The sequence below is a fragment of the Grammomys surdaster genome, unplaced genomic scaffold (assembly GCF_004785775.1).
Source record: "Grammomys surdaster isolate TR1022 unplaced genomic scaffold, NIH_TR_1.0 125877, whole genome shotgun sequence".
In the NCBI taxonomy this organism is placed as follows: domain Eukaryota; kingdom Metazoa; phylum Chordata; class Mammalia; order Rodentia; family Muridae; genus Grammomys; species Grammomys surdaster.
Genome location: NW_021620702.1, coordinates 2,855,659 through 2,871,766, shown reverse-complemented (window position 1 = coordinate 2,871,766; position 16,108 = coordinate 2,855,659).

Genomic DNA, 16,108 nt, shown 5'->3' with positions numbered 1-16,108 from the left:
TGGCTATTCAGCAAGTAATGAAGAAAGGTTAAAATACATAAAAATTCATAGAGTGTAAGATGAAGAAAATATGGGTAAAATGTCATTCCTGAAAATGATAAGCATATTCTCTATTATAATTGAGTTTTTAAAGCAGAATATATTTACCTAAATTCCCAGCCACTAAGACATATGACTAGTTTAAACATGTGAATATACAAGGAATAAGTATCGCTTTTCGCTCATATAGAGAATTCCAAGTACTTTTTAGTCTGCCTGGTGTTTTCTGAAACTTGTTTTGCTCATCTGTCTCAGTATCCATAGGATGGAGCTCCTGAATTCATATTTTCTGTGTATTATTCCAATGCTCCCTTATGCTTTCTAGTTCTTCCACTGTATTTAGAGAAATTCGTATATGCCAATGTTGTATTAGCAACCCACAGAATACGTGATGATTCTGTTTGAGGCTGGTGTTTCTCTCAGTTTTCTCAGCCCTCCACTGTCTTTCCTTTGCTCCCTCCAAAGTGAGAGACTGTACTGCTTCTCTTATGGTCTAACTAACCAAATAGTCCATAGATTGGTCAGCCTAGTAACTTACATTCTGAGTCTTCTCTCTTGATCTACTTTTTCCTAGTAAGACAAGTGCTCCTCTCTTAACTTCTTAACTATGGGGCAGCCATTATGCTCTAAGAAGAGACTGAAAACATCAACTAGGAAGACACAAATAATGGTGTAGTTCTTTGTGCAGAATACATCTTTATCTCAGGTAATTTTCTCACTGTCTCATCAACCCATTTATCAGCAAATGCTTTTACCTGGCCTGGAGAGATGGCTCAGTGTTTAGGAGCACTAGCTGCTGTTTCGGAGGACTAGGGTTTCTTCCCAGGCACCCCTGTCTTGAATCACAACTTTTTCTATCTCTAGTCTGTGAAATCGAATTTCATCTCACAGCCTCTGCAGGCACTGCATGTGTATGGTGTACATACATACATGCAAGCAATGCACCCAAACTCATAAGAGCAATCGTTTTATAGCTACACATTCTTAAAAGAGTGATAGAGACAGACTGCTTGAATTTCCCTCAATAAGCAGAAGGGAGCGTGGAAGGAGGGTGTTCACGACTAAAGCTCACGTTTGAAGATGCTTCTTATTATGCCTGTTTAACTTCAATTGTCAGTTCATACTGGTCTCCAAGGATAATGGGAATGGTGACCGTCAATGACTTTGGTAAGGAAAAACATACCACAGAGCTAGGGAAATGGCTCAGCATGTAAAAAACTTGCTATCCAACCAAGAGGAATGGAATTTGGATTCTTTGAATCCACAAAAAAAAAAAAAAAAAAAAAAAAAAAACCTGAGTGCAGTGCCTCCGTTCACATATTACCACCACACAGGAAGTGGAGAATAGGGCTCTACAAAGTAAGCAAGTTAGCCAGTTAAGCCAAAAGAACAATCTCGAGGCTCAGAAAGGACCAAAGGATGGATTTTTATTTAAGCCACAATGAGCTTAAAGTCTAAATGCAATACTTTGTTATTTCTATGTATATATCACATTGATGATGCATCTGTTCAGATATAACTTATAATGTAATATTTAATACCTATAAACATTTTTAATTGAATAGGTTTTAACAAAGATATAATTTTTAAATTATATATATATGTGTATATGTATATATGCATATATATGTATCATATGTACAAAGATATAATTTTTAAATTATATATATGAGTGTATGTATATATGCATATATATGTATCATATGTACCATCTTCTACTGAAATATGTTTACATAGTGAGATGAAGAATTATTTTCTAATTTATTTTTCCAACTTCTTTAATTAGGTATTTGTAATAATCATTCATTTCTAACATATATAATATATTTTATACTTTATTATAAATATTTATTATATATTATATTATAAAATTATATAAAATATATAATATGATATATTTTGATATGTAGTATATATATTAGACACATATATTATAGCTTTTCTGCTGAAAGATCACCAATTTATTTATAAATGCATTGCATGAACGTACAACTCACCAAAACTTTTTAATTATCAAAAATTAACTATGGGTCTCACTAAATTTCTCTTCCTACTAATTCTGGAACCTTAATATTTAGATCCCTCAGAATATCAAGAAATTGAGACACAAGTGTACAAGAAAAGGTGAAAAAGCATAAAGGTAATCTAGTGGTTAGCAGTGATATTCAAAAACTTTTGGAAGTTCTTTTTTTTAATTTTAATTTTTTTTGTATATTTTATTTATTTACAATGCAGATGTCATCCCCTTTCCCCATTTCTCCTCCCTAGAACTCCCTATCCCATCCCCCCTCCTCCTTTCTGCTTTTATATCATTTTGAATACGTGCATGTATTAAGGTCAGTTCTAGGTTGAGGGTCTAGCAATACAATAGATGCAAATAGTCAAGTAAGAAGCAAGACGATAAACACAAATAGTCAAAGAACAAGCAAGGCAACAATCACAATTACTTAAGCATCCAGGGAACCACACTCTTGTTTCTGCATCCCGCTCCCTTTGCCCCATGGCTTTCTAGCCTTTCTGTGTAAAAATATTCCGCTTTTCCTTCTTTTGTTTGCATCCCGTAATTGTTCAAAGCTGAACGACGAAAATATAAAAATTCAAACTGCCACGTTAAGCAGCAAAGTACACGTGACTAATACCAAGCCTTTTAGCAACGGTCCACATAGGCTTAGACCCCTGCTGTATCATTCTTCATCTCTATGTATCTTACTTTCAGTCTCCTGATCTGTAAATTGGGATATAACTGTAAATATACAGTGTACCACAGGTAGGTGCTAACTGCTTTTATCTTTGGGGTGAAAAAAACGATGCTTTTCACTTACTTTATTAGCTGTTTTTTGTTTGTTTGTTTGTTTTTGTTTTTTTTTTTGTTTTGGTTTGGTTTGGTTTGGTTTTTCCAGACAGGGTTTCTCTGTATAGCCCGGGCTGTCCTGGAACTCACTCTGTAGACCAGGCTGGCCTCGAACTCAGAAATCCGCCTGCCTCTGCCTCCCAAGTGCTGGGATTAAAGGCGTGCGCCACCACCGCCCGGCTAGCTGTTTTATTTTAACAAATGTTCGTCTTCCCACATAAAGTTTGAAATTTGAAAATTTACATAAGATACTAAAGCAAAAGATTATCTTAATGTAGGTGCTATGGAACTTTCATCTAAATACGCTTTGTTTCTGCTAGAAATGAATGAGCACGCTCCTACTTCTACTGTTCCTTTTTATTTCTCAATTTATTTTCATTAAGGAAAACAATCGTTAAATATGAGCCCTATCTTAGCTCTTAATTTAATGTAAATATATAATATTGGCATCATCTTTATGCTAAAAGTCTTGAAACCATGAGTTAATGATTTGATAATAAACACTGAGCACGTCCTTATTCTCATGTGTTTTTCATTCGAATGCCGATCTTGTGATATGGGGTTTAAAGTCCCCTGATAATTGGCCTGCTGTCTAGTGGGTTCTCAGTTCACACTCTCCTCCTGGTCAAGATAGAGGAGATAAGCCATGAACTAAAACCCTCAGCAGGCAAAGAAGATCGTCAGCTGTTATTCACGCACAAGTAAAATTCAAAAAGAGTGTACTGCAGTACTAGGACCAAAACCCTCTTTGCTCTTGATGTCAAGGATCTATTTGAAGGTTCTGTACAAATAAGAACGTCTCAATGGGCCACCGGGCTATAACTCATATGCTATTCAACTGGAAGGGGGCTCTAGTGCAGAAATTCAAGTATAGGACTCCTCCTATGCATTATTCATTGTAAATCAATAAACATCTGCCCTTGGCCTCCAAATATAGGTTTCTAAGCCCCACTGGGTACAATGGACACGAAAGCGTATATTCACTTTTTCCAAGTTTGACGAAAATCAAGATGATGCTGTTTTGTGCCTAACCTTCTCTTGAGACCACACACATCATCTATGTATAATAATCTATCATTTGTGTTCCCACAAATATCTTTTTATATGTCTAAAAAATTACTAATTACTTTTTAATGTGGAGATTAAAGAAGAATAGCATAGTTTCTTGAAAAATCTGAAGTCACAGAAATGGAAGATGTACTCTGAATATGCTTCTGAGAAATGGAGAACGCAATTCTGTTAATAGTAAAATATATTTTAATATGATACGTTCTAAGAAGGCTACCATGTTTCAAATATTTTTATTTACAAATTATGAACATGTATTTTAGTAAAAATAATGGAGTTATATGAAGTTAATAGACATTTGTACAAATTTCAATAATTTGGCTCATGACATCAAATTTACTTTGGGTCAGAAGATCAAAGGAGATCAATAAAATTTATTCATGTTAATACAAATGTCTGTAAAGGAAATCCCATCAGTAATCTGAGATTGCTCAGTGCACATTATTTCCTTTTTGTTTAGGTAAACAATAAACACACAGTAAAAATATCTGTTTATAAAATTGGGATTATACCTTGGTAGGGGAGACTAGCACTTAATTCTCAGTGGCACAATAATTCAAATCATTTGTTTGGAATTCCAAAGAAATATTCAAATTGAGTTTCAAATTGAAATATAGGCCTGGAGAGACAGCTCAGCCTGTAGGATCCTTTGCTGCTCTTCTATTGAACCTGATTCAATATGGCACCCACATGGCATTTCAGGACTGACCGCTTTTAACTCCAACTCCAGAAGATCCAAAACCATTTTCTACCTTTTGGGAGCCTCCAGACACATGTGTCCATACTCACATGCAGGTTCAAAACCATATACATCATTAAAACTTTAAAAATACTTTCAAATAATGAAATACAATCTTAAAGTTACCCTACAACACTAACAATGGGCATATCAATCAAAACCTGAAACCATAATGTGTTCAATAAATGGTTGCCACATCAGCTGACAAAATGGTTTGGGCCACATCAAATTGAAAGATCATAAATCTAATTTACATAAAAAATTGCAAAGCAATTAAATGACGACCTGGTAAGAATTCTCATTCAATTTATTGCCATCGATTGATTTAGATGTTTCTTCAGACACATGTAAAGTGTGTTTATCCCGCAAGTATTTACTGAAAGATTTTTCCTCATGTTGAACTCTTGTTTTAAATCTAACTTATAGAATAAACCTAGAGGCAGGATAGATGGCTCAGTTGTTAAGAGCACCACCAGCCATGCTAGGTGGTTCAGAGCTGCCTGTAATTCCAGCTCCAAGGAGCTCTGAAAGGGTCTTATGACCCCCACAAACACCTGTACACAAGTAGTATAAGTTAACACACACACACACACCACAGAGAAGAGAGAGTCAGAAAGACAGAGACAGGGGCAGAGAGAAAAGAGAAGAAGCACACTATGCATGCATTCACAAGCACACACACACACACACACACACACACACAAATAAAAATAAATATTTTTTAAAAAAAAATCAGCACTTTATATACCTTGGCAATGCTGATAATTTATATTTATATTCCTTAGCTTTTGTCTTCCTAGACTGCTTTTATAATGAGTTAAGTTACAGTAAAAGAGTTAATACATTAAATGCTTCTCACTTGCTATGCCCAGTGACAAGTATTTGAAATTCACTGCACTGTGTTATGTTTTCTCATGAAGAAGGTAATGTCTCCACACACATACACAACAACAGGAGTGTGGAACCGTGCCCACATGTATAACTGTGATTTACACACAAGCAGTTCTGGGTGTAACTTAGCATCGCGGATCTTTCCGCTGCCCACTTGTGTTTGGCGTCATGAGATATTTGAGGTATGCCTTTGGCCTTGGATCTCCATGGGACTTAAAAGATGGAGTGATGTTTATCTAACGAGTTGTAAAGGATATCGAGAACAGAAAATAGAAGACTTGAGGTCCTCATACACGTCTCCTAAAGGAGTAATTACCTTAAATATTATATTTCTTGATACTCATATTAAAGACTTCTTTGAGAACTTCTCTTGTTCCCCATTGTTCAACAAGAAATATTACTCCGTTAGACAATCATGGAGCCTCTTGAGAAATCACAGTTAGTTTTATTATTATTATTATTATTTATTATTATTATTATTATTATTATTTTATTTTAAAGGTTTATTTGTTTTACAAATGTAGGCATACATATGTGTAGTTTTGTACATGTGTGAGTGCATGTGCCTTCACATTCAGAAGAAGGTATGGGATTCCCTGAAACTGTGGTTCTAGGCAGCCACTCAACTTTTGTCTTCAAGGAGCGCAGCAAACACCTTCAACTTCCAAGCTATCTTTCCAGCCACAGAAACCTGTCTCTTGTTGAACTGCTCTGTTTCCCGTGACACATTTTGCTGCCACAGAGAATGTTCTGATCAAAGAGAAGGTGACTTCAGAGAAGATATGCCCATGGTACTCTCTCCAGAGAGGAAGCATTCACGAAGAGCAGGATATTTCCATTCATTCATTCATTCATTCTTCCTTGCTGCTCGTCACTCATCACTCTCCTGTGACTGGTCTACACCCCCCCACACACACTGCTAGAATGAAGGATGACAAGAAGAGCAAGCAAATTTGCATGAGGAATGTAATGGCTTCATTCTAGCATTTTATAATGGGGGAATTAACTACTTTACGTACTACTGAATTCAGGTAAGATCTTAACATTAACATTATTAGTTAAATAGATTTCATGTAAAAAGCAGGACCTTTGTTGATTTAATACTGAACAAGAGAATTCAAACACACCTACGCAATTGTTACACGCTATGTAACCTTACATATAATGTGTTCAATGCTCATCCACCATTTCTTTTCTCTTCAATGCCCATTCAGAATTTAAGCTTAAACTTTGTTCCCAGTTTAAAGAGGAAAAAGATTTATCCCGGCTATTCACTGTTGTAACAGAACCCTTCAAAATAGAATGTTTTCTCCTGTCTTTTTCAATTTTGCTTATAAAAACCCAAATGCAAGACGTTGGCATTCAGTGACGCTATGTACTAAAATACCATTATAGTGAGATTTAATATTTACTTAATCTAGCTGAGATTTGTTTGAGCCCCAGAATTTTTCTGACCGTTAGATGACGGATGAATTTAATCGGAATGGCAATTAGAAATCGTATATGTTTCAAAGCAATAGGTTATTATTATAACATTTTTACTGTTCGGGAACCATTGCTTACAAACCCCGCTACTTCCTACATAATATTCTGTGATTATTTCTCTAGGCATTAATTGGCTTTAAAAATGTACGTGTCTAAATATATCTAAGTTGCTTGATCTTTTGACATTGTATATTTAAACATATGTAAACCTTTCACGCAATTGCAGGAAATGTTGTTAAACAAGTATAATAGCTTTCTTCAGCTTCATCATCCTATATACGATGTCATACAATTCAGTTATGCCAGCTATATGATGCACATTTACATTGCTTATGTAACATCTTCCTGATATTATAGCCGTTAGTAATGAATTCTACAAACATATTTGTAAGGACATAAGCAAGTTTTTAAAGGGACCCCTTCTTCTAAAACCGTCTGTAGTTTTATGCCAGTTGACATAACCACAAAATGTATCTATGTATTTTACCTATCTATGCTTTCAATTCACCTATATATTCAAACCATCTGTGTATGCAATGCATCTCCATTTGGTTCCAGCCTTTCTGTCTGGCAGGAAAATACTGTTCAGTTAAATTAGTAGGTCTCTCTCATGTGTTTGACATAATATGTTAGCAAGTTTTTTACACAGCGCTGGCAACATTGGTTGATGATTATTTCGAGTGTGTTAAATTCATGTGATTAAAATGTCCCAGAAGCTAATGAATATAAAATATGCTAGTGATTAAAGAGAATAAATGAACCTCCCTGTGTTTGCCTCCTGGCTTTGCTATGGGCAGTTGTGTGGTATGAGGCAACTCACTTTGCCTCGTTATCCCTCTGTCTCTCAAAACATTCATATATAATAAAATATAGATTAAAATAAAACAGTTAAATTTAATGAAGGTGATGTATATGTATATATGAACGTGTATATATGTATAATTATGTGAATGTGCATATAAGTTTCTTCTGAAAATATTCACTATTTATAAAAAATGTAGCATATAACAGTAGTGAGGCTTAACATTTCTTGTTCTAAAGTGTCATATTCTGCTGTTAGCATTCTTTATATATATGCTCCTCTACTGCTGTGACATGAAGCTAAATATTAATTAGCCGTGGTGCTAATTTCAATCAAGAGCATGCGTTACAAAGTTAGAATGATATTTATAAAAATAATATAATTTTGGCATGATTGAAAAATAAAACTATGCTCTCCATGAGAATAAAGATTAATACTTATTAATGAAAGTTATAGACCCTGGGTCTGGAGTCTAACATTAAGCACTGCATTGAAAGATCTTTTCTCACTTCCTTATGTTAGCAGCTCTTGCTCCACAAATCCCAGGGAGCTTCATAGCATTCTCTGAGACATATATGGAGAGACTATGGCTTTCCATATATATTTTATTCATGACCAAAACATTGGATTTTTTTCTGTGTAATAAGGATTACAAAGCTGAAATTTAAGTCTAAGCTACAGTGTTATTATACATTTCCAAAGTAAACGGTCATTTCAAATGGCTCCCTTTATTCAACTCTGCCTCTCACTTCCACTCAATATTTAAATCTTCTCTTCTGTTTGCACAACCCTGGAATGTACAGGCAGGCTAAGTGACTAAGGAGACGAATCTGTACCACATGTCATAGAAAAATAGAGTGTTTATGTATAATAATTACCTCAGCATTCAGCCACTGCACCTTCAGAGACCAAAGACCAAAGCTTTTTCATTATTTTATTAAAATATTTCTTTCATAAAAAATATTTTGTAGAAGAATTTTAATCCAGCAACATGGCTACTGTGGCAAGGGAATCACATCCAAAACCCTGCATCTCTGTGATGCCCCTGGAATACAGGCATGCTCTCAGCGCACACCTTTGATCACAAACAGTGATGACTAATTGATGGACAGGCAAGGTGACCAATCAGAGAAAGATTTGACAAAATGAGTCTGAGATAGAATAAGGTCAACACTTATGAGAACAAACAGGAAAGAGAGGCTACTTAAGAGCACTGAGGGAGCGAGGCGGGTTAAGTTCATTTTGTGGAGTTCAGAGGCAGCTTTTCCAAGCAGAGCAATTCAGTGGGAAGCTAAGAGAAGCCTGTTTGAATCAGTTAGTTTGGAGAGGCGTTTGATCCAGGAAAGCTGAGCTGAACCAGCCAGCTGGAGTTCAGAAAGAACTAGAAAGGGTAACATTATTCAGCACTAAGCCTCCAAGACAGCAATTGCATTTGACAAATTAAACTTATTTTTACACTGTTTGGTCATGTTTTGCCCCTTCTTCAACTCCTTCCAGATCCTCCCTCCTCAGTACCCACTCAACTTTATTTTCTACTTTGCTTTCAAAGAAAATGAACAAGCTGAAAACAATAAGAGTTTTTTCTTTGACACTTTTGTCTTTTTCTTCTTAAGTTCATTACATCATTCAAAATCCACCATTGTTACTTAACAACTATTCAAGCTCGTATATTATAAATATCACGTTTCCAGAGCTTAGATATTGTCTTTAGACTGATTTCTACTCTATAACATTTAATCCCAGTTAGTTACATTTCTCTCATTTTAAAATATTGAAAGATAATTTCAGCACCACTCAAAAAGTTGAAATAAAGAGTGAAAATCAGTAACATCAGTTGAGCCTAAGACTACTCTTTGCTCTTACTATAGTTTTACAATTGTAAAATAAACTTACTGGTCTACCGTAAAACAAGACGTTATTGTTTATTCATTTTCCAGGTCTGCATTTTACTGCACTATTTGTCTGGACTGAATAATCTCTGTCTGAATAGCATAGAGAACTCTATCCAGTAACCCAGCAAAGCCTTTCCTGGTTGTCTAAGATAGCCTCACTCCAAATATGGGCATTTTCAGGCTAGTTAGTCTCACAGCTCTGTTAAATTAGCGGGGCTGGTTCATGTCTCCCCTTTCATCTTCTAGTACTTTCCTCTGACTGTTCACAAATGATGTCTTGGGAACATGATTTCTGCCCTTTCTGTGAATTACTCGATAAGAAATACTTTAGACAGAATTTTTCTCTTTAGCACTTCAGCCCACTCAAATTTATTTCAATGTTAAAATTAGAACAAATTTCAACACCATCAAAAGAAGTTAATGAAAACCAACGAAAGTGTCCAAGCCTACATTAGAGATTTATATAATGCTGGCATTTTTATAAGTATGATTAGAAAGAGCATACATATTTTTAAAGGAAATGTTGTTCTTATTTATTTATAAGCATTTATATGAATTTGTATGATAAATATGCACATGCATTAATGTGCCCATGGAGTTGAGAGAGCACCAGATCCCTCAGGAACTGAAGTTACCTGATGTAAGTAACTAGGAACTGAACACAGGCCATAGGCCAAAGCAGTAATCACTCTTAAACGACTAGCTGTTGGTCTCTCCACTTCTGTAACAATCTTGTTAAACTTCTCAAGAAAGTTAGATAATCAATCAAGAGTAAATTCTCACAAGAAAGGGCTAGACACATTTTGGAGAATTGAACCCAAATCTGAACCATGAGACAGAGAACTATCTGTGAATATTCTATTGCAAAAGAATATTTTAATTGATGTTGAATTACTATTCTTGGGGAGATATAAATACCCCAGATAAGGCAGCACAAGTTTAGTTTGCAAAGAATGAGGGTACTGTTTTTATACACAGAACCATTGGGGACTCAAAGGCAGCTCTATCCTTTAATAATCTCCCTAAACATAGGTGACAACTCATGAGTTCTGCATCTTTGCAGCACCCATCCCCAGTCACACCCCCAACCCTTACACATTCTGACATCATTTATATTGTGGGTAGCTGGTGGGTAGGCAGAAGTGGTGAGTCCTGCCTGAAATCTAAAGTGAAGGCCTGTTTCTTTTATGGAACACATTAACAGCTCTAACCATCCCTGAAGTTTTGTTTATTTCATTGGCATGCCTAAGGTGGTCACAGTTCTGTGCTCCACCTCTAGCAAGTAGTCATGCATTGCATATCTCTGCTGCAACAAATAATTCCTATATTTATAAATTCAACGAGCCTCTTCATGGTAGGGCAGACAGTGACACCTCACTTTTAAAGAGTTTACTTTTGCTTCTACGAATCACGTAACTGTAATTGCACTACAGGATCCCTGATCTGAAAAACATAAATCCAAAATGCTTCAAAAATCCATGACATTGTTAATATCCGTATCATATCATCAGTGCTAAATACTATATCTGATCAGGCAATTCAGTCATAGTCTAAATGCATGCACCTAAAATGTTGTATGAAATTACCTTCAGAATGTATGTATGTGCTGTATATCAACCCTGAGTACATTTTGATGACTTGAAATTCATTTCCAAGATGTTCATCTGGATATGCAAATATCTTGAAACCAAAAGAAAATAAAACCTAGTTTACAGGATACTTTTGGTCCTAAGCATTGAAGGGATATTCAGCTAACATTGACATCTCACATTACATTGAACTGCCCCAGGGATGCACATATCATATCACATGAACCAGGGAACCTACTGCAAAACACAATTGAGGACATTTAGTTAAGTTTAGCCAGCACTTTGGAAAATGCTGGTAAAGCATGGAAATCTCAAAAGCATTTGGTAAATTTAGTGGATCCCAGTGAACTGATAATTCCCTTCCTAAAAAAGAAATCAAAGGTTCTAGACCCTCAAATACAGTTTGTAGGCAACAAAATGGAAACACGAAGCTGCAGAAGTAGATGAGAGAGTTCTTTCCTGCAGAGATTTCTTTTATTGCAAAGGAGATCAGAGACCTAACGCTCATGTGGCCTCAGAAATGGTGGCATTCTAAAGCAAAGACACCTATGCCTTTCCCCACTGCTGTCATTTGCAAAATGCATGTACTTCACAGGGAATCAGGAGTTGTGAGAAGGAGCAGACCTCTGAAGAAAAGGCTTCTACCTTTCTAAGGAACTTACTGAGGAAGAGCTCTGCCAAGCCAGCAGCTGAGGTCCTGATGCATAACAAAACTCCTGATTCTTTTCCTTCCTCAGTCAGAGGTCTCCTCCAATCCTGGTTATTTTGTTGTTGTTTTGTTTTGTTTTTTCCCTACTTAGATGTGGACAAAACCCCTTTATCTGAAGTGAGAGCTGAAACAACAGAGGACCAAGGTCCTCTTCCAATAAGAAAAGAATGTATTAAGTGATCTCAAAGTAAAATACACATATATTCCAAACTTTGCCCCATGGCTTATATAAACTGTAAGATAGCCAATGCATGCTGGAGAGGAAATTAGCTATTTACACCAGTCCCCTTTGCACAAACTATAAAAAAATAGTTTTTTTTGTTAAACCAATTTCTGTTTCCTAATATCTTTTAAACTTCAAGAAAATAAAAGTAGTCTGTTCTATGTACTTACCTGTCTGTAAACATCACCTCTCTCTCCCGGAGACCCAGTTTCATGGGGAAGTGTGCACATTGGCAGACATGCCTTACCACAGCATCATTTCCTGCAGTTAAAGCCTAAGCTCCCTAACATATACAGAGGCTGATGCTCACAGCTAACCAACTGATCATGGGGTTCCCAATGGAGGAGTTAGAGAGAAGACTGAAGGAACTGAAGGGGTTTGCGGGCCCCATGGGGAGAGCAGCAATACCAACCAACCAGAGCTCCCAGGGCCTAAACCACCAGCCTGGGAGCACATAGGGAGGGACCTATGGCTCCAGCTGTATATGTAGGGAAGGATGGCCTTGTTGGGCATAGGTGGAAGAGGAGGTCCTTGGTCCTGTGAATGCTGGATGCCAAGTGTGGGGGAATTAGAGGGTGGGGAGGTGGGAGTGTGTGGGTGGGGGCACATCCTCATAGAAGCAGGAGGAGGGGGATGGGATGGGGGTTCTGGGTAGGGGGAACATGGGGAAATGGGATAACATCTGAAAGTAAGTAAAATATCCAATAAAATATTAATGTAAAAAAAACAAAAAACCTCCCAAAAGCCAAAAAACAAAACAAAAACAAACAAACAAACAAATAAGCAAACAAATAACCTAAGGTCCCCTGTCTCAGAATGCCACCTTAACTCAAAGTTGAACTTGAAAATAAACATATAATCAGAATTTAGAGTAACAACCGATATTTTAACAAAAATTTTGCCCCATAAAAGAAGCCAGTGGAATGTGAGCTGGCAACGAGCTTAGAGTGAGGCTGAATCAAGACACTCAATCTGGTACACGTAACATGTAGCCACCTTTCCTTGGCTAGAGTTCTACGAGTGAGTTCCATGATGCTTCTTCGCTTCTGAAATTTGGGGTTATTTTTAACTTCATAAGGTATCATAAAGCCTAGAAGTTTTTTTTGTTTTGTTTTGTTTTTTGGGTTTTTTGTTTTGTTTTGTTTTTAATTAGAAAGTGTTCCTCACAGAGTATCCCACTGGGATTTGCCCACCTCTCATATGTGCGATAATCATTGTAACTTCTGGAACAGCCTAGAAAATGATCCTCAGAGAGTGACTGTAAGTACTTCAGTGATTTGATTATGGTTTTACTACATGCTCCATGCTCCATTTTGACTAGAGACTTGATTCCTTGTGTGCTGGTGATAGGTACAGAACTTACAAGAATATAGCACAAGAGCCTTAAGTCAGAGAATACCCTGGGGAGAGAAAATAAATTCCAGTCTCTCCTTCCCTTTTTTTCCCTTTTCCCCCACCCCCTTTGTTCTCTGCTCCTCCTTCTCTCTCTCCCTCCCCCTCCCCCCCCCCTCCTCTCTCATTCTCTAGCTCTCTCATGCTCTCTCCCCTTCTCGCTCTCCCCAAACCTCTCTCATTATTGCCTTCTCTAATATGTGACAATATGCCACAAGACACACTCTACAGATTTACCGTAGGACCGTCACTGGTTGCAAATCGGCACAGGTACCCTACTGTAGAAATTACAAAATTGTGAGCTAAATAAATCTTTTTCATAAGTGTTTTGTCTTGGGTTTTTCATTAGAAGAAGAAAAATCACTAAAACAATTAGACAAAATATATTCTGCTATGAAATCAATAATATTGAAATGTAGTTCATCACAAAGTGAAGGATGTGACAGGCGATCTTCAATGAACTGGTAAGGAAATGCATTTTAAAATCTGGAATAATGTTACATCTATTCATTACCCGGACTTACAATGTTGCATCGCAGGACTATCTCTGACTTACCTCAAGCAGCAAGTCATTATTGGAAAGAAACATCAAAAAAGGTGACTTCCAGTTTAATGGCTGAGGAGTGGGATAAGATTGTCTCATGTATCACTTACGATCTCTGTAAACAGCAAACATCTGTTGTCAAGATAGTGAATTATGCTGGCCATTTCACATAGAAATACGAACAACTCTTATTTCAGGATACTTCTAAAACTAAAATTAGATATAAATGCATTTGAACATTTAATGAGTGATTCAGTAATACTTTTATTATTTCTGTTGGAGTTTGCAAACATTCATGTAATGACAAACATCGAAGGACTGTCTGCCTTAGTAAAAACTGAGGACAATTGTTTTACTTTCCATTTTCATTAACATACTGAGTTCAGTTCTAATTCTATACCAATGGTCCTCAGCCTTCCTACCCTGGGACCTTTTAATGTGGTCCCTCATGTTGTGGCAACCCCTAACCATTATTTTCACTGCGACTTCATATCTAAAACTTTGCTCCTCTTATGAGTCTTAATGTAAACCTCTGTATATTCTGATGGTCTGAGGTTATCACTGAGACAGGGTCTTTCAATTCCAAAGGGTGTGTGTATGACCCACAGGCTCTGACCCACTAGCTGTGGAACACTTCTCTGGTTACAAGATAAAATGTAATAAACTCTGTAGCTATGAGCTAGGAGAACTTAAAATATAATTTTAAGTTAATATAATTTTCTAAAATATAATTTTAGATAATTTCCTCCTTTCCCTTCCCCACGTCATCCTCTCCTGTGTACCAGAGGACAACTTGTTATCTCTCAAATTCATGGGTTCTGTCCGCATTTACTTCAGTGTGTGTGTGTGTGTGTGTGTGTGTGTGTGTGTGTGTGTGTATCTGCATGTACTTGGGCTTATGTGGGTGTACACATTCGGGTGTACACATGGAGAGGCATAAGCACGAGAGCGTGAGTGAATCTTCTGTCATTGCTCTTCAAATTATTCATTGACATAGACTCTCTTAGCTGAGCCCAGAGCTCGCCCATACAATGGAGTTAGCTAGCTTACTCCTCACACTCCTGTATCTACTCATAATCCCAAACCGGCTTCCATGCTCACCTTCTACATATGTTGTTGCCGCAACCATAGAGTCCTTATGCTTGCAGGACAAGCAATTTATACCAAGTGCTGCCTCCCCAGTGTCTTGTCTATAATCTGTGAGTGCACCTTAAACCCCAACACACTTGATGTCTTCACTGTCCTGATGAGTACTGTGTATTCCTTTCATTAAACCTGTCAGCAAGTTCAATCCTCTGGTCTCTCACAAATTTCCCTAAGACAACACTTTGAAAGTGAGCATTGTCCTGGGTATTTTTTACATCATTTTGGAAGTACAGAAATGCCATTAAACTTTATTGCTATAATTATTTAACAAAAATTAAAATTTCACTTAAGTAATCTGTTGAATGCACAACTTAATGACTGGATAATTATCCTAGAAATGACTGTCTTTTAGAAGTCTCAAATTTTTAACATATCATCAGAGGGTCTTCCAAAAATTAATGAAGTTATAGCAGTGATTTTTATTACAAGATATGCATTGCACATACATGTTTCATGTACGCGAAGACAAATAAAAATAGAAAAAAATGTTACATGTTACAGTCAACCAAGCACTCAACTGTCTTTTGAAAAAAACATAGTTGGCATCAAAATGAAGATTGAGCTGGGTTTTAATAGCTAATAATGAGTCAAGCATGTCAGTGCAGCTGGGTTTGTGCAATGTTTGAACTAGAATAAGAGGGCCGTTTAATACAGAAAGGATGCTGGCTGACATCAAGCTACTTCAGACTGTGCTTCCTGTAAAGGTTAAAGCAGGGGATAATTCCTTATTATGTTTGA